The 22,389-nt window shown below is 52.1% G+C and overlaps 1 protein-coding gene and 1 long non-coding RNA gene across 4 annotated transcripts in view; one reads left to right on the top strand and one right to left on the bottom strand.

Moving 5' to 3' along the window:
• Positions 1–5,351: 5,351 nt before the first annotated feature.
• Positions 5,352–9,910, bottom strand: LOC132593943 (uncharacterized). 2 transcript variants are annotated; one of them, XR_009560053.1, is made up of 4 exons: positions 9,780–9,910; positions 8,063–8,863; positions 7,539–7,597; positions 5,352–7,274 (listed from the first exon to the last, which is right to left on the bottom strand). It is a non-coding gene; the product is annotated as an uncharacterized lncRNA (long non-coding RNA). The 2 variants fall into 2 exon arrangements; XR_009560054.1 differs by lacking the exon at positions 7,539–7,597.
• Positions 9,911–9,997: 87 nt separating this feature from the next.
• The window catches only part of CHST8 (carbohydrate sulfotransferase 8), a 121,054-nt gene continuing 108,662 nt past the window's right edge, over positions 9,998–22,389 (top strand). For both annotated transcript variants that reach the window (XM_030874842.2, XM_060289550.1), the window contains exon 1: positions 9,998–10,356. The gene's annotated coding sequence lies outside the window, so the exon portion shown is untranslated. The remainder of the gene's footprint in view (positions 10,357–22,389) is intronic.

Here is a 22,389-nt window from a genome sequence, read left to right as displayed (position 1 = left end):
AGCTCGTGTTCATCTCTTTATGTTCATGTTTCTCTAGTCACTTTGGTTCTCTGGCAGATTCCTCAGGAAGGGCTCAATATTTCCTGAATTTTTGCATATTGGTAAGAGTTTGTACCCTTTATACTTGAAAGTCAGTTTTCCTAGATTCTTGGTTCACATTTTATTTCCTTGAGTATCTTCGGTATGGTACTCTATTTTCTTGTGACACAAGTGTTACAGTCAAAAAGCTGGTGATAATCCAGTTTTCTATCAAATCATAGGCTACTTTTGCTTACCCAAAGGAATTTTTTTTTAAGTCTCATTATTTTTACTAAAATTATACCCTAAAGTTGGTCATTCTGGGTCAGTATTCTCAGGAACATGGTGTGACCCTTCAATATGCCGTTTCAACCCTTTCTTGTTTATGACAGTTTTCCTTGAATTACAGCTTTTAACATTTGTTCCAAGCCCTACTTTTGTTTTTTCTTCAGGGACTCCTATTCTCTGCATGTTAAGTCATCTTTACCTAGCTTCAACATTTGTCACTTTCTCTTGAATTCTTTGTATCATGTTCATTTCTTATGGAGTTTTAATATTTTTTTCCCATCTCCTATTGCTTCTAGTGCAATATCTGTCATGTTTATTCACTCATGTATTCTTTCCAGTTTAGTCTTAATTTCTGAAATATTTTTTCTTTTAAACCAAATTTTTTCCTGAATTTGTCATTTCATTTCTGAGTTTTTAAATTTCTGATTTATGTTGTTATACCACTTCCTTAATTTCTTATGGCTTTCATCTTTGGAAATAGTAGGTTATAGCTTCTTATTTGTTTGTAAGCATGTCTTTCTTTATGCTTTTCAGTGTCCGTGGAGATGGTATTCTACTCCCTATTCTCTCTCTCTCTCTCTTTTTTTTTTTTACTTTGTGTGGGGTATGACCTTGATCCTTTTCCTGTGCTCATTTCTGTAAAGAGGAAATTAATTTTCCTGAACTTTCAGGAGGAAGTTTAGTTCAAGGTAGCTTTTCTAACTTCACAAAGCTCCCTGTTTCGTTTCACGCAGTTAAAAGGTCTGGCGGTTCGATTTCCAACGTCTGGCTCTTATAAACACGTCTCCACTTTTATCTGGATCTTCTGTTTCCTTCCCCTCTTTTATCCCTTCTCGGTTCAGTTCTGATTCCTCTTTCAGCAGTGTCTCCTCCTGAAAGGAAGACCTGGCTGGTCAGTTTCAGGATGCTCCATCCCCTTTACATCATCTTACCTGATGCCTTTTGCACTTACATGCTGTTGGAGGGGGCAAAACGCTCCCAGCTTCAGCTACTGTTCTAAAACGGGATCTCTATGCTTCCCAGCGAATACCTACTGGCTATCTGGGGGGTGCTCATGTTCTCAGACATGACAAGCACCCTGTTTCTTCCCTTTGCTGGTCTTCTGATGTTTGGAGGGATACGTTGCCCACCACTTTTTTTTTTTTTTTTTTTTTTTTTTTTTTTGCGGTACGCAGGACTCTCACTGTTGTGGCCTCTTCTGTTGCGGAGCACAGGCTCCAGACGCGCAGGCTCAGCGGCCATGGCTCACGGGCCCAGCCACTCTGCGGCATGTGGGATCTTCCCGGACCGGGGCACAAACCCACGTCCCCTGCATCGGCAGGCGGACTCTCAACCGCTGCACCACCAGGGAAGCCCCCACCACTTTTTTTGTTTGTTCATTTGTTTGTTTTTTTGGTTGCACTGCGTGGCTTGTGGGATCTTAGTTCCCTGACCAGGGATCAAACCAAGGCCCACGGCAGTGGAAGCACGGAGTCCTAACCACTGGACTGCCAGGGAACTCCCATTGCCCACTAGTTTTACTGAGAAGGTTTCCCGTGGGTTTTAGGTCTGGCGACCTAGTAGGTCTGTCTGGTTTTATTAGGGGATTCAAAATTATACCACCAGCACTGCTGCCATATTCTCCAAAATGCCACAGGGAGAACTTTTAACCTTGGCTCCCTAACACAACCAAGGCACGCTTCATCACGACCGAATCAGAGGAGAAAAGCTATGTAAGCATTAATTTGTGTAGAGTGTCTTGTGCTGATAATGACATTGTAACAAACTCTATGGATCCCCTCAGCCCATCTGAGTTCAGCCCAGGAGATGTTTCCAACCTTAAGCTCCTGCATCTCTTTTCTCTCTCTAGAGCTTTCCCTGGAACCATCAAAACTTGTTAGCCTGCCTTGAGCTTCCTGAGGTCACTCTCAAATAAACTACCTGAACCCAAATGCTTGTCTTGGGTCTGCTTTGGGGGGACCATAACCCAAGACAGAGACTAAGCTGTGTTCCAGTAGCTTTGCCTGTTCCAAACATTTCTCATGTCGTATAACCTGCTTATGATGTTCAAAAATGGGATGATGTTGGCTTAATATTTTTAATAGCTTTGATGAGCATCTTTTATTCCACACAAATAAAATGTTTGTCTTTCCTTGTCTACAACCTCTTTACTCCCTCAAAAGGCCCTGATTGATTGCTTCCCCTAGACAGTGTCATTCCTAAATGCTACATTTGTTTTCCAGAATTCAGCAATCCTACCTTCTAATTGTAGAGTCTACCCTTTTTCTGGGCGTGGAAGTGAGAGTCTTTTATCGTAGGTGCCAAAGTATTCTTGATGTTTAACCAAATATATGTTGAATTATTGTCCCCTTGGTTCTCTGTGGCCGTTGTCTTTTTTTTTTTTTTTTTTTTGCCTGCGTTGGGTCTTCGTTGCTGCACGGGCTTTCTCTAGTTGTGGGGAGTGGGCTTCTCATTGCGGTGGCTTCTCTTGTTGTGGAGCACGGGCTCTAGGTGCACGGGCTTCAGTAGTTGCGGCGCATGGGCTTCAGTAGTTTTGGCGCACGGGCTCTAGAGCGCAGGCTCAGTAGTTGTGGCGCACGGGCTTAGTTGCTCCACAGCATGTGGGATCTTCTCGGACCAGGGATCAAACCTGTGTCCCCTGTCTTGGCAGGCAGATTCTTATCCACTGCACCACCAGGGAAGCCCCGCTGTGAGTCTTAGGAGTGAGAACAGGCCAGGTGAGATTAGGTCAGGTCAAATGCTACCTCCTCCGTTAAGCCCTTCCTGATCCCCCCGGGGAAGGTGACTCAGCCACCTCTGTCATGGCTCCATCATAATCTGCCTTGCATTCTACTCCATACATCTGTCTTCCTCCTTTACTGTGAGCTGCTCTTCCCTTTGCTTCCCCCATCCTGTCCCTAGCAGTCCGTCCATGAAGGTGGGGCAGGACAGTCTGTGCCTAAAGGCAGGTGGCCAGAACCATAGAAGGGGCTGGGCTTCACTCACGGGCTTACCTCCAGCTGGTGCATCATCTCAGCACACCTCTAAACAGGGCTGAGCCTGGTTCATGCCCTGCACCCCGCCCCCGAATCTTGGGACAAGCCACCAGGGCTGGAACAGGCACAAAAGGTGGACTCATTTGAGCCCAAGGCATCCAGGAAGCTCTGTCTGAGGACAGGGATGGGGGACAGAGCGTGACAGGCTCCGTGCTGGGACCTGCAGGGCTGCCTCCATGCCACAGGGCCCTTCACGTGGTGTCAAAAGAGGCGATTTGGGTTGTCTTGTTTTTTTTAAAGCTAACTTGAAACCCTACTGACAGCAAGATGTCTCTGGCACAAAAGCTGACAGGGAGGCAGCGGGCTCACTGTTTCCATAGCTACTGACAGGACGCCACTGGGCAGTGCTTTGAACTCCAGAGCATCTCAAGCTCTGCTTGCAGGATGAAGTTTCCTCGGCTCAGGGAGAACTCAGCAAGGAACCGGCAGTTGCTTATCTCAGTTTCTGTCGCAACGGCCTTCTATTTTCAATGACAGGGTTTAGTTTCTCCAGGTATGCAAAAGGATTTCCCTGCAGAACGCTCCTGCACCCAGGAATCCTGGGAAGCCGGAGATGTCCCTTCCCCCACAAACCTTCCCAGGTGGTGTCATCTCCTTCCCAAGTCTGGTGACCCTGGCACATTTTCTGCACTGGGGGATGGCTTCGCAAAGTGGGGAGGGGAGTTTCCTGGGTGGCTGGCTGGCTCTCAGAGATGTGCTGGGCATGGAATAGGAGGGACTGACAGTTAAGTGTCAGCACGACCTGCTTCCAGCTTGGAAAACCTTTGGAGGGTCTGAGGAACTAAACCTTCTCAGGATTTTCCGGTTTCTCCTTCACGGGGAACCTGCAGGAGAAGGGTTCAGGTGCTTCCCTCCAAGGTAAACTCGGGTGTTTCCTGTGGAGGCATCTTCCCACAGAGGAGTGGGTAGCAGAGGCTGCAGGTTAGGGACCCGGTTTGGGTGTTGGACCAGGGACAGGCATTCCTGATCTGCTGCCCTTGGATGTCCCTCTTGGGGGCATATGCTGCCTGATTGATGGGCTTCTCCTGATCTGTTTCCTTGGATGCATCATGCAACCGGACTGGCTTTTGTTTTCAGTCCCGGTGGAGAGATGCACGCTGCCAGGCGTTGTGTGGGTCCCCGGCACACCGTGGAAATGCCACTTGCTCTGGATCGCCTGGAGAAGAAGGGCAGTACCTGCCACGGCTTTATCATCTCTGCCGTGGCCACCCATGTGGTTTATGGCACAACTCGCCTTTGCTAAAAGGGTCTGAGAGAACCTTGAGACTAACCCACTGCATCTGGGAGATTCTCTACAGTATCTGTCTTCAGGAAAGCACACATCGCAACTGAGCTTAGTGACCGTCTTGCTTTGCAGCTCTGTGGGCGCAGACCTGGGGCTCCTCCTGAATGCGCTTTTTCTAGCCTGGCTAAGAAATTGCCACTTGTGTGTCCTCTATCTTTGTGTCACATTTCTAAGCTCATATGATGATAAACCTCCCCCAACAGGGAAGTCTCAGGGTATATCTCCTTACCCCATGGCATGCTCCCAATGGCACCCGATAAATGTTTCTGGAGTGTCCCTATGGAAGTATTTTGTTCAGCTCAAAGCAATCCTTTCTTTTCAAAAATCTCCAAACATGATTCTTAATACTAAGCATTACATTTAGAATAGCATTCAAGTTTGCATTTTTAAAAAACGCTTTTATCTATCTCAGGAACTCAGAAGATACTTAAGCCCCATTTTCTTACCACATAATGGAAAGAGATGAAGTGATTTATGCCCCTTGGTAAAGGCATATGGGCTGATGATGCTAGAGAGGAAATTCTACCCTCAGAGACCCCACTGCCTCTCTCAGACCCCATGGAGCCCTGGATGAAGCTGAGTAACCTACAGCCACTCTACTCTGGGCAGGGACCGGCAGACACATGAGAAGCTAAGCCGTGCCAATCCGGGCTACGCCAGAAGGAGTCCTAGAGGATCAGCAAGCTCTCCCAATTAGGGAGTGTTTAAAAAGAAGTACCATTTATTTATGTCACACAGTAATTTCCTCATTTTAATAGTCATCTCAGTTAACGACTAACAAGACATAGCCTGAAAAGAAGGTCAGCCAGGTGAACTTGATTGACTAGGGAGAGCTCTTCATGATGAGCTCGTCTGTACCTGGATGCAGACAGACGCACAGGAACACTACAGTGGCAAGAGAAGTCCAAATTCATTTATGCTCCAGGTAGGGAAGACGTGCCCCCTACCAGCCGATTTCCACTGTCTTTGACTGACAGTGAAAAAGTAAACTTCAGCCCAGCCCCGCATGACGTGAATGCTGAATTCATTTGGTCCAAATGAGATAGTATGTACTGAGTTGTGACGTATAAATAGTCTAGAATTTTAAACTCTTTACCGCAAAGTGAAGAGAAAAATCTCTACCATTTATGTTCAGGGTCTATTGGACCCCCTCCTGCAGCTAAGCCCCACCTTAGTGTCCTCTCCCATAGGCAGACGGCCAGAGGATGATGGGGCCTAAGGATTCGTGGGAACTGAAGGAGTGACCTGCAGCTGACTAGCTCAATAGTGTTTTATGGTTTGTTTTTGTTTGTTTGTTTGTTTTGCTTTTTAATTAAGAAGCACCAAAATGAACTTGATATCGGCAAGACTCAACAGAGAAACCAGGCTGGCTCTGAGCCCAGTTTGCGTGGATGGGCTGGACTTGGACTTAAATCTATCCGGCTGCTTCTTGGACTTTGGAGTCAACAAAAGGCCATCTGCAGACCTGTGGATCTTAGATTGGAAGCAGGGTATCCCTTCCTGTAAACCCCAAGGGTCCTCTAGCCCTCTGCCCTGGTTGCTGACTCTAGGCTTCCTCTCTGCTCTGAGACCCCCAGTGTCCTTTCAAGAAGGCCTCCCTTTTTACTCAAGTTAACCACAGTCAGTTTCTACTATGTGCTACCCAGGAAACCCTATCTGTTCCCCAGCTCTCGTCGTGTTAAGGATGGACACTGGTGTCCCCAGAAACCTGCTCTTTAAAAAGGAACTGTTCTTACGATGGTGGAATTTGAGAAATTATAACAGATATCTGGTACACGTGGGTGCCTGGAACCCCAGCAGCATTGCTAATGCAGCCAACTTTCACACAGGCACGCTGACATTCAGGGAATTTCAGGCAACTCAACACAGAAGGAAGCAAAGTGACGTATTCCCTCCAGCTCCTCAGAAACCCAAGGGTGGACAGAAAAGGAGAAAGGTCACGGCGAGTGGAGGAAAGGAGCAGGGAAGGGACATTCATCTGATAAGATCCCAGGGGGCCAAGGGAACCTCTGGGCCTCCATTCCAGGTGAGGAAATTTTAGGAATCATGGAATCACAGCTCAGGCCTGGAGGAGCCTCAAGAACCTGGGCTGCACTCCCCTCACTATTCAAATAAGGAGGAAAGGCTTGGCCACCAGCCCACAGCAGGACCACAGCAGAAGCAGCTGGGAAGCAGCTAGGTCCCCGGGGAAGAGTCCTCCATCTGAATGGTGCTCAGATCAGCATGTCCTGATGTGGTGAAGAGACTCTGGGAAACCTTGGGGTCATGATATTTTAGAGGTCAGTATAGGGCCAGATGCTGGACACCTAAGCCCTGAGGTGGTTGATCTAAGTGTGATTTCAGAGCGGGCCGGCCCCGGACTCCACTTTTCAAAATGTTTTCACACCCTTCATCTCTTCTGCGAATCCCTGCTGCCCTAGCGGGGCGGAGTCGACTGTTCCCATTTTGCAAGTGAAGAAACAGGATGGGGAGGGCTAGGAGATTCGCTCAAGACCAGCCAGCCGGCCCTTGGAGACCTGAGACAGACCCCCTGGTCCATACCATCACTCTCTTCTCTCTCCCGTGGGATCAGGGAGACAGATGCTCCCAGACCTGCCACTCCAGATGACTTCCATCCCCCTCCAAGAACAGCGTCCTGGTGCTTCTCACTGCAACAGAATGGAAGGTTTAGAACTTAGGAGTCAGCTCTGCTACCCGGTTTCCATGCCCTTCATCAAACACAAGGTGCTTTCCCTGCTGTGCTGTCTCACTTCCCCGCCCCAAGGCAACAAGAATCTCCGCTGCCCCAGGGAATGGTCCGGGGCCCAGCAGGGGAGGGGTGGTTTGCCTGCTGCCCTCCGCCAAGCCTGGCCAGGCCCCCTCCTGCACCCACCCCTTTGGCCGTAACAGAATGCCTTCTGAACCCCTGTTACCTCTCCTGGGGCCTGGGAGGTGGACTCAGGGGGCCATCCAGTGCGAATGTCTTTTTACCCTAGTTGGGATGCAAAGGGAACAGTTTGCCACTAATCTTTCAGTGGAGACACACATATCAAGAATCGTAAGCGAGCACAGGGCTTCCTGCCTGGGATTTGCAGTGTTTCTCCGCCTTCCTTGCTGCAGAGGCTGAGCCTGACTTTCAAAAAAGGGCACACAGCCCTGGACAAATCCCGAGGAGGAAATCTCAGTGTACGTTGGTGCCAGGGACCTCAGGCCCCCTTTGGGGATTGCCCTGAGGGCCTCTCGAAACAAGAAGGAAGTCTGAGTGCAAAACTGAACATGTAGCATATGTCAAAGGAATGCAGTATTCCTGATTCCTAGTCGGTCTGCCTGAATATTAGATGCAAATAAGTGCTAATAAGTACAGTTGGAAAAGCTAATGGAATAACCGTCCTTCCCAGTAGGATCACTGCACACAGATGCACAGGGCAGCTGAGACAGCCTGGCCAGCCACACTCACCGTTAGCCTGGCCGGGTTAAAGCCTGTGTAGACACGTCCTGTGGAAGCAGAGCTTGTGTAGACTCATCCTGTGGAGGCACCTGTGGTCCAGAGCCTCCTCCTGACTGTAGGGCTGGGGTCAGGGAATCGGAACTCCTCTCCTCATCCTTTTCCCACTGTCCAGTGAGTGAGTGTGTGTGTGTGTGTGTGTGTGTTTGCCCGAGTGAGTGTGCATGGTACTGAAGAGGTTCCCTTGACCACCAGGCTTCAGCAACCAGCCCAGCAGCCCAGCCAACCAGCAGCCAGGACCCCAGGTGGTGAGAGGGGGCTGGAGGTGTAGGGACGAGGGGGCACAGGGGCAGGTAGAGGGGCAGGGAACTCTGGGCTCCTCAGGAAGGTAGATTTCTGCCCACTTCACCACCAAGCCCTACCCCTTTGTTTGCCACCTCCTTTCCTCCCTCTCAACTCTGACAGCTTTGGGTCATGGGATGGATAAGGACGCCACTGTCCTGCTCTCCCTAACACTTGAGTCCTTGTCCCTTACATTCAGTTTGTCCAATCTGCACCTGACTGAGGTGGAGCAGGTAGATTTCAGCCATACACATCCCCCTCCCTCATATGCACACAAGTAACATGCAACCAGTGGAGCATGGCTGGGCCTAGGGCCCTGGTCTTGGAGAGGGAACCCCAGCACCGAACCCATTCTACTTTGGAATCAGCAGCCCAGTCCTGGCTCTGCCATCCTCCAGATGTGTGGAATCCAGCAACCTGGTGGCTTGTGACTTGTATGCTGGGAGTAACCTTGTACCTCAGTTTCCTCCTCTATAAAACAGGAATAATAATGCCTACTTAGTTGTTGCAGAAACTAAGGGAGATCATGATAGTTTATCAGCCGATAAAATGAGAGGAGGGTGAACATCCTTCACTTTATTTTACTAAAGGTTTCTCTACAGGTTTTTGAAAATACTGGGTGTCCCTTCAAGACTAAGAGGTGACTGATTAGCAGTTTCGTGTAGCTCCTGTGAGAAGCCAGCCTGCCTTCCTTCCTGGCACCTGCTGGGCCCCTGCAGGTGGGGGCTGCCTCTTCTCTGGAAGAACAAGGACCATAATATCAGAGCCGCCCACCGACTCCCTTCACGCCCCTGCTCTGCCCTGGCTTTGTGTGGCTACGGATCTGTCACGTGCCCACTCTCCTCTTGGGGGGATGTATGCAGAGGGGTTGGTTGACCCAGGTGGACCTCGTTCAGGACCCCTCCCAGCTCTCAGGTCCATGACGCAACAGGGACTTCAAGGAGGTAGCCCTCAAGGGAGAGCCTGAGTCATGGGGCGCTTTCAGCAGAATCCAGAGCCCTAGGAATGCGGGGATAGGTGGGGACACGGGGGCTCGAGGCTGCCCAAGACCTTGACCGAATTCCACCGAGGCTGTAGCCCAGGGACCTTTCACAGTCTTCCTCGACTCTATCCAATGCGTTTCCCCAGCCCCGCGCCCCCGCAGAGTCGGGTCCTAGGCGCGCCCTCCTGCCCAGCTGTGGTCACGGCCCACTCTGGTAACACCTAGTCCTTTCCCGGGGTCGGCGCCGGCGTGCGACCCCCCGAGGCAGTGGCAGCACTCTGGCCGCGGTCTGGAGCCAAGTGGCAGCCGGGAGTCCGGCTCTCAGGGAACCCGGGAGACCGGCGCCACGCCGGGCATCCCCACCCCCACCCCGGCGGCCGCCGGACCGCGCCCAGCGGCGTTTACCTCCCAGCGCGCGGTTCCTGGGGCCGCCGGAGTCGCAGAGCGCGCGGGGGCGCGGAGCCCGTGAGCTCCCTGGAGGGACAAGTCGATCGCAGGAGTGATCCCCTCCCGACCCCGCCACCGCCGCCGCTTCCACCACCGCGGGGCGGGGCCCGGGGCGGGGCCCAGGCCGGGGGCGGGGCGCCGGGCGGGCGCGGCGCTATTTCCAGCCTCGCCGGAGGCTCCGCTCAGACTTCGCTGGGAGCCTTCCCAGCGCGAGAGTAGGATCCGGCGGTGCAGTGAGAAGAGGAGACGAAGACGACAACGACGACGGCGGCGGGAGGGGGACGGACCGGAGCCGGGGACCGAGGAGGAACACGCCGCCGCGCCCTCTCCCTCTGCTGCGCGCTCCGGTGGCCGGCCCCACGCCTCTCGCCTCACCCACCGCACGGGGCTCCGCTCCGAGCAGGAGGAGGCACCAGGCCCGAGCTGGGGCGGGGGTCCTCCCTGCAGCCCGGGCACACCGGAACGGAGGATTCGCCGTGGAGGACCGCGCCCGGGCTGGTGGCACCCGAGGCCCCGCCAGCGCCGGCTGCGCCAGGTAGGTGCGCTGCGCCCCCGCCCCACCCCTGTCCCCGCCCTGTGCCGGCTCCCGCCGAGAGCGGCGCCACGAAGGGTCCCGGGAGGGCCCGGGACTGCACTGAGCCGCATACCCGAGAACCGACGCCGGTAAGAGTCCCAAGCCGCGGGCGGAGATAGAGCGCGCGGGGTTCCGGTCTGGCCGCACTTTGGGGACTGGCTCCAGTAGCGGGAACTTTAATTAGACTTTTGCTCCTTGGATTTTAGTCGTTGCCGCGCGTCTGTGAACTGCCACCCTGAGGGCTCCCTCGGTCCCTGCGGATCCTCCGCTCCTCTTCTTCGCCCTGGATGCTGGGCGCGGGGAGGCAGCGTCGGGCCCGGAGAGAGCCGGGCTGGAGCCCCGCGGCGCCCAGAGCTTTCCCGCGCGCTGGGGACTGGGACTCGGGGACCGGTTGTGGCGGGCAGGGGCGAGGAAGGAGTTAGAGGCTGCCTTCTTGGCTTCCTACGGAACGGCGGAAGGTGCCTACGGGTTCCGTCGCGCGCATCCTCACCCCACGACTCTCCGGGGCACCAGCCTGTTTTGTACTCGAGGAGAGTGTGTGTGCGTCAGTGATCGTGTGAAGGTGTGTGCGTCCGTGTGTCTAGTAGTGCAGGAGCCCAGGAGTGGGCGGTGAAAGGATCCGCTTTGCCGCGGGACCCAGCCGAGCTCTGGCGGCGGCTGCAGCTTCAGCTGCTGGCTTCTCGTTCTGCACACCAGCCTCGCCCGAGGCCTCCCCGGCCGGGCGAAGGCGCATTCGCGGGATTTAGTTGTGCCAGTGCTGGCGCTTGTGTCGGAAGTGACCTCTCTCCCTTCCCCTAACTTTGCGGTAGGTCTGGGCTCCAGGCCCCGCGACCCCGACGTGGAGCTGGCGCGGCAACTATGCAGCGCCCTCGGCTGTGGGCACTCGCTGCCCGGCTATCTGTCCTAGACGAAGAGTAGGGGCCAACCCTGGGACTCTCTGTCCCTTAGCCGTCTCCGATATTGCGGTGGACCCCGGATCTTTGGGCCCCCTCCCACCTGTAGGCTGAGCCGTGATTGGCTATGCTAAGGGGAACGGGTTGGGCCCTCTGTATCTGTTTGGCGGAGATCTGGCCTGGCAGCGGAGCCTGAAGGAGAGGCCTGTGAGTGAAGGGACGCGTGTGTGTGTGTGTGTGTGTGTGTGTGTGTGTGTGTGTGTGTGTGTGTGTGTGTGTGTGTGTGTGTGTGTGTGTGTGTGTGTGTGTGTGTGTGTGTGGCGGCGGGGGGGTGGGGGTGGGGGGCGGCAAGTCCTGCCCTAGAACAATGCAGCCTCTGGGGCAAGAGTGGCAGAGCCCTCTTTAAAATTTCCCAACTGTCATAGCCTCTCCTGCCCACCCTCTGCCCTTGTCCCAAAGGCAAGGCAGATAGGCCACCAGAAGGGGTTGACACTCTGGTCCCTGGAGGAGACCTTGTTTTAATCCAGACAGCCCACTACATATGGCAGGACGGGTTCTGGGAAGCCCTTGGCGGGTGTGGAAGCACATTCTGAAGACTTCATCAGACTTGCCTCTGTGAAGTGACCCAAAGGAGGGATAAAATTCAGACCCTGAAGAGAACTGGGCCTCATAGGATGATCGATAATCCAATAGCAGTTAAATAGAAAAAAAACCCCTCAAAGTCTGACCCCATCTGTTGCCTGGCCCATTCACCCTGGGACAGAGGGAAGGCATCGCTTATTTATTTATTTACCTGGAATCAGACTCCACAAGAGTGATTTATGTTCCCCCCAGTATTGATTTTTTAAAAGACCCCAAATTTAAAAGTCAAGGCTCTCTTAAAGCAAGGTCAAGGATTAATTATTTATAGAGACACATCCATCAACCCGTGCGGGGGCTCACTTCCAAATCGCCTGAGTGGCCGAAGGAGCATTTTCTGATTTTCCCTGGTTCCGGCTGGGAGAGGAGCAGCCTCACCTGACCTCCTGGGCTTGAGCTTTCCTGAGCTGTGACCGGAGGAGGAGGCTTTGTAACTCAGCCTGCTGTTTGAGATGCCTTTTTCATCTTGTAGCCAGAATACCACTTGGGAAATTTCATGCATATTTGCTGTGTTTCCGTAATGAACATTTACTGATTACAGCGTATCAGGGGAATTTCCTTTTTTAAACATTTATTCAAATCTCTGTTTGTGTAAGCTAATAAGTTTGGGAAAGTTCAGTAACTACTTTTTGTGCTGTGTGGTTCTTGGGAGGACGTGTCTGGTGGGCTCATCTCAGAATTCACCTTCAAAAGGAGGAACGTCAGATTCTCCTTATCGGAAACGTCTCACAGGCTGCTTCTCTGCGCTTCACCTGGTTTCTGCCACCGGTGGCCTGATAGGCTTTTTGTGGTTTTGCCAATCGAAGAGGTGGGAGCTTTTAGCATCGCTAGCTGATGCATGTGGTTAAAGGCACCCGCGGTGGGCACGAGAGTCTTTTGGGGGCTGGTGGGGGAAGGTGTGGTTCCCCATCTCCTGCCTGCTGCCTGGTCTGGAGTCTCAGACACCTGTCTTAGCTGCATCTGCCACACCTCCCTGATTTATCCGTGTGTGGCAGCCACATTGGAGAAATATGGATCAGGGAGGGAGTGTATGGGCAGGAAGGTGGACAAAGGACGATGGCAGCTCCTTCATGAATAACTATGGTGATTCGAGTTAGTAAACACTGTGAACTAAGTACCCAGCCTTTCAGCTAATCAGAAGGTAATGAGTTATAAACAGCAGATTTATGTAGTGCTGGCCCAAGGAGATCAATGTGGCTCTGACACGGGACAGCGAGAAATGAAAAAGCTATCAAGGATGGTTGTCTGGACGTACATGCGGCTACGGTGTCTGGGAGCCTCAGGACATTTGTTGGGAGCAGGTGGCCTGTGCGGCGACTGCGGGGTGACAGTAGGCTCCCTGGCACTGTCTCTGGAGCCACTGCCAAGGCTCGTCCGACTCCAGAGCAGCTGTGTTCCCTCCCTCCTGGGAAAAGGCTGCCCAAAGGCAGAGGAAACCCCTGGGCTCAGACAGCCAGCGGGCAGAGCCACATTAGCTCAGGTGGCAGAGGACACCGGAGATGCTGTCTCATTTCTTTCCGGCTGGAGGATGTGTGACCCTGTGGTCGGTAAATCACTGTGGCAGAACATGAAACTTACAAATTGGTCATGGGAAAAAGTTGTAACTTTTACCCTGTACAAAACTACCTGTCATTTGTGATCTGGTGCTCTAACCTGCACCTGCTGGCCACAGATGCAGCCTTGGCCACTGGCAAAATGGGGGAAGCCTGCGTGTGACCAGGTAGGCTGACATCAAGAAGCAAAATTCCATCTCGAAACCCACCTTTGGGGAAGTCAGAGAGTGTCTGCAGGCAACGGGCCTGGGTCTCAGCATTCCCACTCCCCACCTTGAAGGCTGTGCATTTCTGGGAAATCAGTGCTCCTTGCTACTGGTGACGGAGGGCAAGACACCCTGTCCCTGCCAACCCAAGGTCAGAGCTGGCCCTGGTGAGTGACATTTATCTGAACTAAATTAGAGTTGTCAACATTGAAACCAGAAGCCAAATCATGATCCGTCCCACATTCCCAGCGTCAGACTCCTTGTCACCCTCCGTTCAGTGACCGTATATGAGCATGTATTGCTTTGGCCAAAAATCTCGTTCAGGTTTTTCCATAACATCTTATGGAAAAACCTGAACAAACTTTGTGGCCAACCCAATATTTTGTGTCTGTTGTTGGATCAGGCTCTGGGGAAAGCAAAACTAAGAGGGGCACCTGCCCTTGGGGTTTGTCGCCTGCAGAAACTCTCTCACCATCCCCTCGTCACGCACCGATTCATGCTGTGCCAGACGACCCCATTACTAAACAAGTCACCAATACAAGTGTGATTCTAGGCCGTGATAAATGTATAAAGGAAGCATCTGGGTGGTCGCGAGATGTACAGTAGGGTAATCTGACCTAGACCGAGGGCTCTGGAGGACCTCCTGGAGGAGGTGACTCTTCTGCTGAGCTCCGAAGGAAGAGCTGGAACTAAGCAGGGAGGGAGCCTCCCGGCGCAGAATGTGAACGAGTGAGAGAACTCGCAGAGCGCCGTCCAAGAGCTGTGGGAAGGCCCATGTGGCCAGCAGGGTGAAGGAGGGGGAGACGGGGCTGGAGACACAGGTGGAGTCCTGGCCGTAAAAAGCCTTGAAGGCCAGGGAGGGACTTGGGACTCGATGCTACCAGCTGCTGCAAAGTAAGGAGCCCAGTGAGGAGGGGGGCTGCAGTAATCCTGAAGGAAGGTGGCTGTGGTCCTACAGAGGGGGTGCGTGGGCATGAATCTACCGGGGCTTGGTTACGCGCAGAGAGGAGATGCTGACCATGGTTGGGACCATGGCTTCTGGATCTTGACTGGGAGCTGTTAGTGCTCCTCGGACCAGAATGTTCCAAGTGCCCATCCGCTCTGGTTGGGTTATATCCTCCAGGGCTGGTGGGTCAGGCAGCCATTGTGTGCCCCTGCCCGCCTGGCCCACCTCCCAGCTGTCCCCTAAGCCCTTGGGCCTTCTTCTACCTTCCCCCGTGTGTTCACCGTTTAGCCCTGGCTCGTGGTGGGCACTCAGTAAGTGACAGCTGAGTGTCAGTGCTCTCTCATGAGGACAGGCTGCTCGGACGCCCCCCTTCATGCCCGCCTGCTGGCCAGAGGTGGCCTCGACCTGTGTTTCATCCCTGGTAGGTCCTTAACCTGCCACCCACTTGTATCTGACAGGCAGTTGGCTGCCGCCTGCCCCAGAAAGAACTCCTCTCCTGTCCCCTCCCCTCATTCTCCATCCTCTCTCCTTTCCCTCCTCCCTGTGGAGCCAGGCTGTGCCTGCCCCCCACCCTCTGTGAGGGGCTCTGCCCAAGGCCCTGAGCTCCCAAACCCGCTCATGCCGGTGAGTTCCGTGCAGCTGGCTGAGTTCAGCTCAGGCCCTGGCTTCCCCGCGGACATCAGCTGGGTCCCCCCGGCTCTGTCTTCCAAAACTAGAGTGGGGGGAGCAGGCCTGTGAGTCACCCCGCTTCCTGTTGTGCCCACGCTGCTGGCTTCGGGCCCTGAGCCGAGCAGCCCCTGAGCTGCAGGCAACAGGCCAGGTCGCTGTCACCTTGTCCTCACTCTGCCTGGACCTGAGCCAGCTCCTCCCTGGCTGGGCCAGACTCTGGGACGGGAGGGATGAGCACCAAGGAGAGGATGCTAGGAGGGACAGATCTACTCCACAGGTCCCAGGCCTCCCTGGGCTGCTTCCTCCAGCCCCTGGGCTCTTTGCCTGGAGTGCGGCCTCACCAGATCCGCCTTCCTTTCTATTCTGCCTGCTGCACTCGCCACCGTGGACCACCGGTCATGCCCTCGTGCTCATGAGTGGGAAGGCAACACAGGAGAGCACCCTGCCAGCAGCTCCCAGCCCAGGCTCAGGTTGACTCATACCTGGAAGACTAGTTGTCCCAACCTTTGAGGCTGCTTCTTCGTGGGGGGCTGACTCATCTCCCTGGACAAGACCCATCTGTCCACGCCTGTGAGCACTGAGACCCTCCCCCAGCCCGGAGATGGGGGTGGGCCTTTTCTCCCTGTGCTCCTGAGGGAAGCATCCAGGCCCGCAGCAAATACTGACTGTGGTCCTTCATGTGCAGCACCTCCTGCCAGGTCTGGAGGAAGCCAAGGGAACGCAGCGGGTCACGATGCTGGCAGAAGCACTGCTCTCTCGGCATGGAGAAGGTACTCACTGATTGCTGAGGGCAGACAGAGTGAGCTCAACTGTGCAGTCCGTCTGTACTGGTGGAGCCAGTGTGTGACACAGATACTTTACACCAGCTGAGCCAGTACATGGTGCAGGCAGTCTGTCCACACTGGCTGAGTCAAGGCTGTGAGCACTGGAACCTTCCGTTTAGTCCACGCCTGCCCCACTTTCTGTGGAGTCTTTGCACAAGCTCTGAAACTCTCTCTCTAGCTTCGGGGACTTCCCTGGGGCTGAACTCAGCTCAGGCCCCCTGCTTCCCCTCAGACATGGTCCTGCCCATCAGGCTTTGTCTCCCGGAGCTGGGGTGGTTGAGCCCAAAGTGCAACACAGTCTGTCTACACTGGTTTGGCCCAGTTCATGATGTAAGCCACCTGTCTGTACTGGTGGAGCCAGTGGGTGATACAGCCAGCCTGTTTGACACATTTGCCAGGAATACTGTTTTCTACCCCTTGCCTTACACACATCTGGGTCCAAATTGAGTCTTACTTCCAAGGAGCTTTTCTTGATGGTTCCCTCAGTTCCCCACATCTTATTCGAATCTCTTTGGCAGAGGCTGGCACAGGGCCGGGGGTGGTGTGCACGTGGGGCGTGGTGACCTGGTGCCGTATGGCGATCTCAGCCCGATGCCTCCTCTCCCGTCACTGTGCTTGGGGGCCAAGCCTGCCGCTGCTGTGGTGCAGGGGCTGCCTGCTGTCCGTGGTCACGGCCACCTCAGCATCCCTCGCAGCACCCGCTCCCACACATTTTTCTCATGAAAGTCATTTAGGCGTGGATTGCTGCCTCCATGTGCCTGGCGAACTGCATTGCTCCAGATTGGGCCCATCTTGCCGTCTCCTGCTTAGCTTCTGGGCCTCTGTCTCCACTGGTGTTATTTCCACTCCTGAGGGTTGGCCTCATCTGCAAATTTAATTTCATGACCATTCATCCCTGTGAAAACACAATCTATGCCTATTACTTAACGCTTCTCAGTTCCCTCTGCCACGAATTAAAGTGTCAATGGACAGCCATGGCAACCAGCTCCACCCCTCGCTCCACTCTGTGCGAAGCCAGCACCTGGAGTCCGACTGCCTGGATTCAAAACCCAGCTTCACCATGTGATCACTTTGTGGACTAGGGACTCAGTTTCCTTATCTGTAAAATGGAGATGATAATAGAATACACCTCATAGAGCAGTTGCGCCCAGCAGATAGCCAGCCCCCAGTAAATGGAAACTGCTATTATTTCATCGTCATTATCATCATCATCTCCTGGGTTTGGTCTTTCAGTCGAGGCTCAGTCCTTCTCCATCTCAGGGGCAAGGAAGCATGTTGATCAAGGGCCTTGTCTGGTGATGTGACCAAGGCTTAGGGGGCATGTGCCGCTACAGACTGGTGTCCCTTTTCTTAGCAATTTCCCATGGATGCGTTTTCCCTGTCTTGCATTCAGTACATTTGAAAACTTTAAAAAAATTTTTATTGAAGCATAGTTGATTTACAATGTGTTAATTTCTGCTATATAGCAAAGTGATTTAGTTATGCATATATATATTCTTTTTCATATCCTTTCTCTTATGGTTCATCACAGGATATTTAATATAGTTCCCTATGCTATACGGTAGGACTTTCCACTCCATCCCTCCCCCACCCCCCTCCCTCTTGGCAACCACAAGTCTGTTCGCTGTGTCTGTGAGTCTGTTTCTGCTTCGTAGAGAAGTTCATTTGCATCGTATTTTAGATTCCACATATAAGTGATATATGGTATTTGTCTTTCTCTTTCTGACTTACTTTGCTTGGTATGATTATCTTTAGGTCCATCCCTGTTGCTGCAATTGGCATTACTTCATTCTTTTTTATGGCTGAGTAATATTCCATCGTATAGATATAACACGTCTTCTTTATCCATTCATCTGTGGTTGGACATTTAGGTTGTTTCCATGTCTTGGCAATAGTAAAGAGTGCTGCTATGAACATAGGGGTGCATGTAGTTTCTTGAATTAGGGTTTTCTCCAGATATATTCCCAGGAGAGGGATGGTTGGATCATATGGTAGCTCTCTTTTTAATTTTTTGAGGAACCTCCATACTGTTTTCCATAGTGGCTGCACCAATTTACATTCCCACCAACAGTGTAGGTGGGTTCCCTTTTGAAAACTTTTAACTCCAAGTACGGTGTGCATACCGAAAGCACAGATTGTGTGTACAATGCAATGAATATCTGCACACAAGACAGGCCTGTGTGCCCAGCGCCAGAGCAGGGATCAGAACATGGCAACATCCCTGTGATCGCTTCCTGATACTTCCCTTCTAGCATGGGTAACTGCTCTCTTTACTCATAATGGCATAGATTGGTTTTCTTTGTTTTTATTTTTTAATAAATTTATTTATTTATGGCTGCGTTGGGTCTTTGTTCCTGCGTGCGGGCTTTCTCTAGTTGCGGTGAGTGGGGGCTACTCTTCGTTGCAGTGCGCAGGCTTCTCGTTGCGGTGGCTTCTCTTGTTGCAGAGCACGGGCTCTAGGCACATGGGCTTCCGTAGCTGTGGCACATGAGCTCAGTAGTTGTGGCTTGCGGGCTCTAGAATGCAGGCTTCAGTAGTTGTGGCGCGTGGGCTTAGTTGCTAAGCGGCATGTGGGATCTTCCCAGACCAGGGCTTGAACCCATGTCTCCTGCATCGGCAGGCGGATTCTTAACCACTGTGCCACCAGGGAAGCCCGGTTTTCTTTGTTTTTAAACTTGATATAAGTGGAGTCATAAGTCTGTGTGCCTTTGTGTCTGGCTTACCATCATGTCTGTGAGAGTCCGCTGTGTTGCTGTGAGTTGTTGTAGTTTGTTTGTTCTTGTTACCGTGTAGGACCCCACTGTGTGAAGATACCCTGATTTATTTATCCCTTCTCCTATTGATTGACATTTGGGTTGTTCGGAGTTTGGAGCTATATGAACAGTGCTGCTGAAGACATTCTCGCATGTATCTCTTGGGCATATGTTGTACACATATTCATAAGCATGTACCTAGAAGAGAACTGTTGGGTCTCAGAATATGCATATGTTCATCTTTTGTAGGTACCAGCAAACAGTTTTCTAAAGGGGTTGTACTAATTCCCCCAACACATACCAGTTATATATGAGAGTGCCTGCTGTTCCACATCCTTTCCAACACTTTGTGTTGTCAACCTTTTTCATTTTAGCTCTTCTGTGAGTATGCAGACGTATCACACTGTGGTTTTAATTTGATTTCCCAGATGACTAATACAGTATTTATTTTTGCCAAGGATGTGTTGTAGTTGAAAACATTATTCAACAAATTTGAAAACTCACTTCCATCTTCAAATCATTAAGTGTCTTAAATGTCAAGGGTGCTGGTAATTCACTCTGCCAGGTAGGTTTCAATCCTCCATGTCGTTAGGCAATGGGTGGAGTAGACAGGTTATTTCCCTGGATGAAGCTGGGACCTGGCCACCTGTCCCAGAATGACCAGATGGATTCCTGTGGTCCATCAGTCTCTCCGGGGCTCGTTTTTCTTTCCCTTCACAGATTCCAGGAGCACTGAGACCGCCCTGTCTGTCATGTGCACTGCTGTGTCCCAGTGCTTAGGACAGTCCTGGCACAGAGTGGGGCCCAGGGCCAGAGGACGGAGCACTGCCTGTTGGCTTTGTCCTCTCCCACCCCAGCTGACTTGACAGGGACTTGTTGGAAGCCTGGGCCGCTATGAGGATGGCTCTGGAAGCCGAGCTCTCGGACCCTGGAGGGTGTTCTGTCCTGGTGCTCTGTTCCTTTAAGTGACCTCCCCACAGCAGCTGTGCTCACCTCCAGTGCTCCAAACACTGGCCATTTAGGAGCACCCCGAGGGGGCCCTCATCCCTGATGGGCTTATCTGTCATTGGGTCCCTCTGCAGAGAGCAACGCTCCATCCCTGCTCCATGTAGCCTGCTAGGTTTTTCAACGCCACCTTTTCATAGATGACACACAAAGGGCATAGATGACATGCCCTCTGGTCAAGTGAAGGCGAGAGGGCCAGTCTATTAGCACCTCATCCATTCCTGCCCCATCCCATTTTGATGGGGACCATGATAAAGCCTCCTTTCTTTGGGTGTGACTTGGTCCTTTTCTCCTCCAGTGTGACAATTGTGTGGAAAGCAGCACTGCCAGGGGGATGAGAGTTCTGGATCAGACCTGTGTTCAAATCCAGGTTCTGTTCTTGTTTGGTTTGGGGACCCAGCCGTTACCTCCAGGAGAGAGATTCACATACAACTCTGATGCAGCCCATGGGGGAATAACGGGGTGGGGGGGGCTGGTTTGAGATCTCTGAGGTTGGGGAGTGAGGGCAAGTGATTCTGGCCAGAGCATCTGCGGGGGGCTCTGGAAGAGGGAGGTCTGGGCTGGCCCTCAAAGATGGGGAGCAGGGAGATGACACCTCATGGATCACTCAGTGTGAGCCCCATCCCTGAGGGTCCAAAATGTGAAGTCCTCAGGGAAGGAAGTGCATTGAGCCCCCAGGAAACTATAGTCTAGTTGACACGACACACAAGGGCATAGAGCAGGGATCAGAGTTCATCGGTGAGTTATGGAAGGCTTCCTGGAGGAGGTGTGCTTGGGACTGCACATCAAAGGCCAGGGGTGAGAACTTTATCCTGGGCTGTTACCGAGCCCAAGCTCTCTCTGCTCGCCGCATAACAGGCCACTGAATGGGAGACAAGGTGTTGAGGCAAGGAATACGACTTTATTCGGAAAGCTGGCAGACTGAGAAGATGACAGACTAGTGTCTCTGAAAAGCCATCTTATCGGGGTCTGGATACCTTCTTCATTAATAGAATCATAGAGGGAGAGGCGGTGAAGAAGTAAAGTAAAAGGACCATCAGTCTTGCAAAACATCTGGAATGACCAGCCTCGGTGAGGGGATGTGTTGGTTTCTTTTTTCTTGCAGCCATTCACAGGTGGGAAGGGTTCCCTGAGGCAGGCCATTAGGTATGATTATAATAACAAAAGCAACGAAAAGCAAAGGTTAAAGTCGAACCGATCCAATGTGGAGTCCGATTTACCTCTTCCCTGTTACGATGCCAGTAGAAATTTTCTCCAAGATCATGGGGCAGGGGCAGTGTGAGCTAAATACCCATCACTTTAAAATAGGGCAACAAAGAGTTCATGACACATACATTGCTTATGCCGATGTGGCGGCGGGTGTGCAAAGATGGAAGAGCTAAAAGCAGTTTGGGAAAAACAACACCTTTTTTTTTTTTTGTGGAAAGACAGAATAGAAAGGTTTATGCTCTTCTGTGATAACTAATATGAAAAGTTTATCAAAGTTAAAAAAAAAACCTTTGACACTTTCTCCGAATTGATCTGAAGACTTGGCAGATTTGAGGAATCGTTCAGTAACGTTTTATGGGTTGATGCTAATTTGATGCCGCAGACGCATGCATCGTGCCAATTTACTGCCAAACCAACATTAAGCATGGACCTTTCATGCAAGGTTTATAGGCAGACAGCTCATAAAGATGCATGCTTGACAAGGATTCTGCTTCTCTTAGGATGTGCTCTATGAAGTGTTTATCAAAACCCAACTAAATCACCCACGCCTTTTACTAATAAACAGTCTCTGGGGACTTCAGGCCTGAATTCCATACAGCATTTCATTCAGTGTTTCCTATGCAGTATTTCATGCAATATTCCACCACTCCAGGTCCTGGAACATGGGGAACCTATGTCTCTAAAAGCCACGGGTACTGGGTAGTGGTAGAAAAGGGAGCCCTTTGGGGTGGAGGATGCCCTAAGGGACCACTTTGGAAATGACTTGTTACCCGGGTCCTGGGAAAGCTGGCGACACTCTTCCTAATGGGGTCTCCTAAAACGAATCAAGGGCTGCAACCTAAACGAGGTCTGTGGCCCCAAGGAAATACATTTCATGCTTTCGTTTCTGTTTCCTGGGCTGATGTGTGATGGATCATCGCTGCCTGTCTCTCTTCATCCAAATACGCTGTCAGAGCCTCGTCAGTGAGGAGATCGCCGCGCCTTGGCACTTTGTTTTGCCTGTTGGAAAGTGTTTAACAATAAATATTATCAAAACTCCTGTCTTCCACCACTGAAAACCACTGCTTTTGTTTTCCACAAAGGAAAAGTTGGCTTTCACGGTATTAGTCTAGTCTGCACCACTCCAATCCCTCGGTTCCTCCCATCCAGTGTTAATTACCCAGGTTTAAATGGAGAAGGTGGCTGGAGGGGGGCAGGAAGGCCAACTGCCGTCAGCACAAGGCCTCCTGGGGTTTCGCAAGGCGAGATTTGATCTTGGGCAAATGTCAAGGCGTTTTTGAAATCTGTGTTATGGTAT

The sequence above is a fragment of the Globicephala melas genome, chromosome 19 (assembly GCF_963455315.2).
Source record: "Globicephala melas chromosome 19, mGloMel1.2, whole genome shotgun sequence".
NCBI classification, from domain to species: Eukaryota; Metazoa; Chordata; class Mammalia; order Artiodactyla; family Delphinidae; genus Globicephala; species Globicephala melas.
Note: the sequence above shows the minus strand (reverse complement) of the source record. Positions and strands in the feature narration are given on the sequence as shown.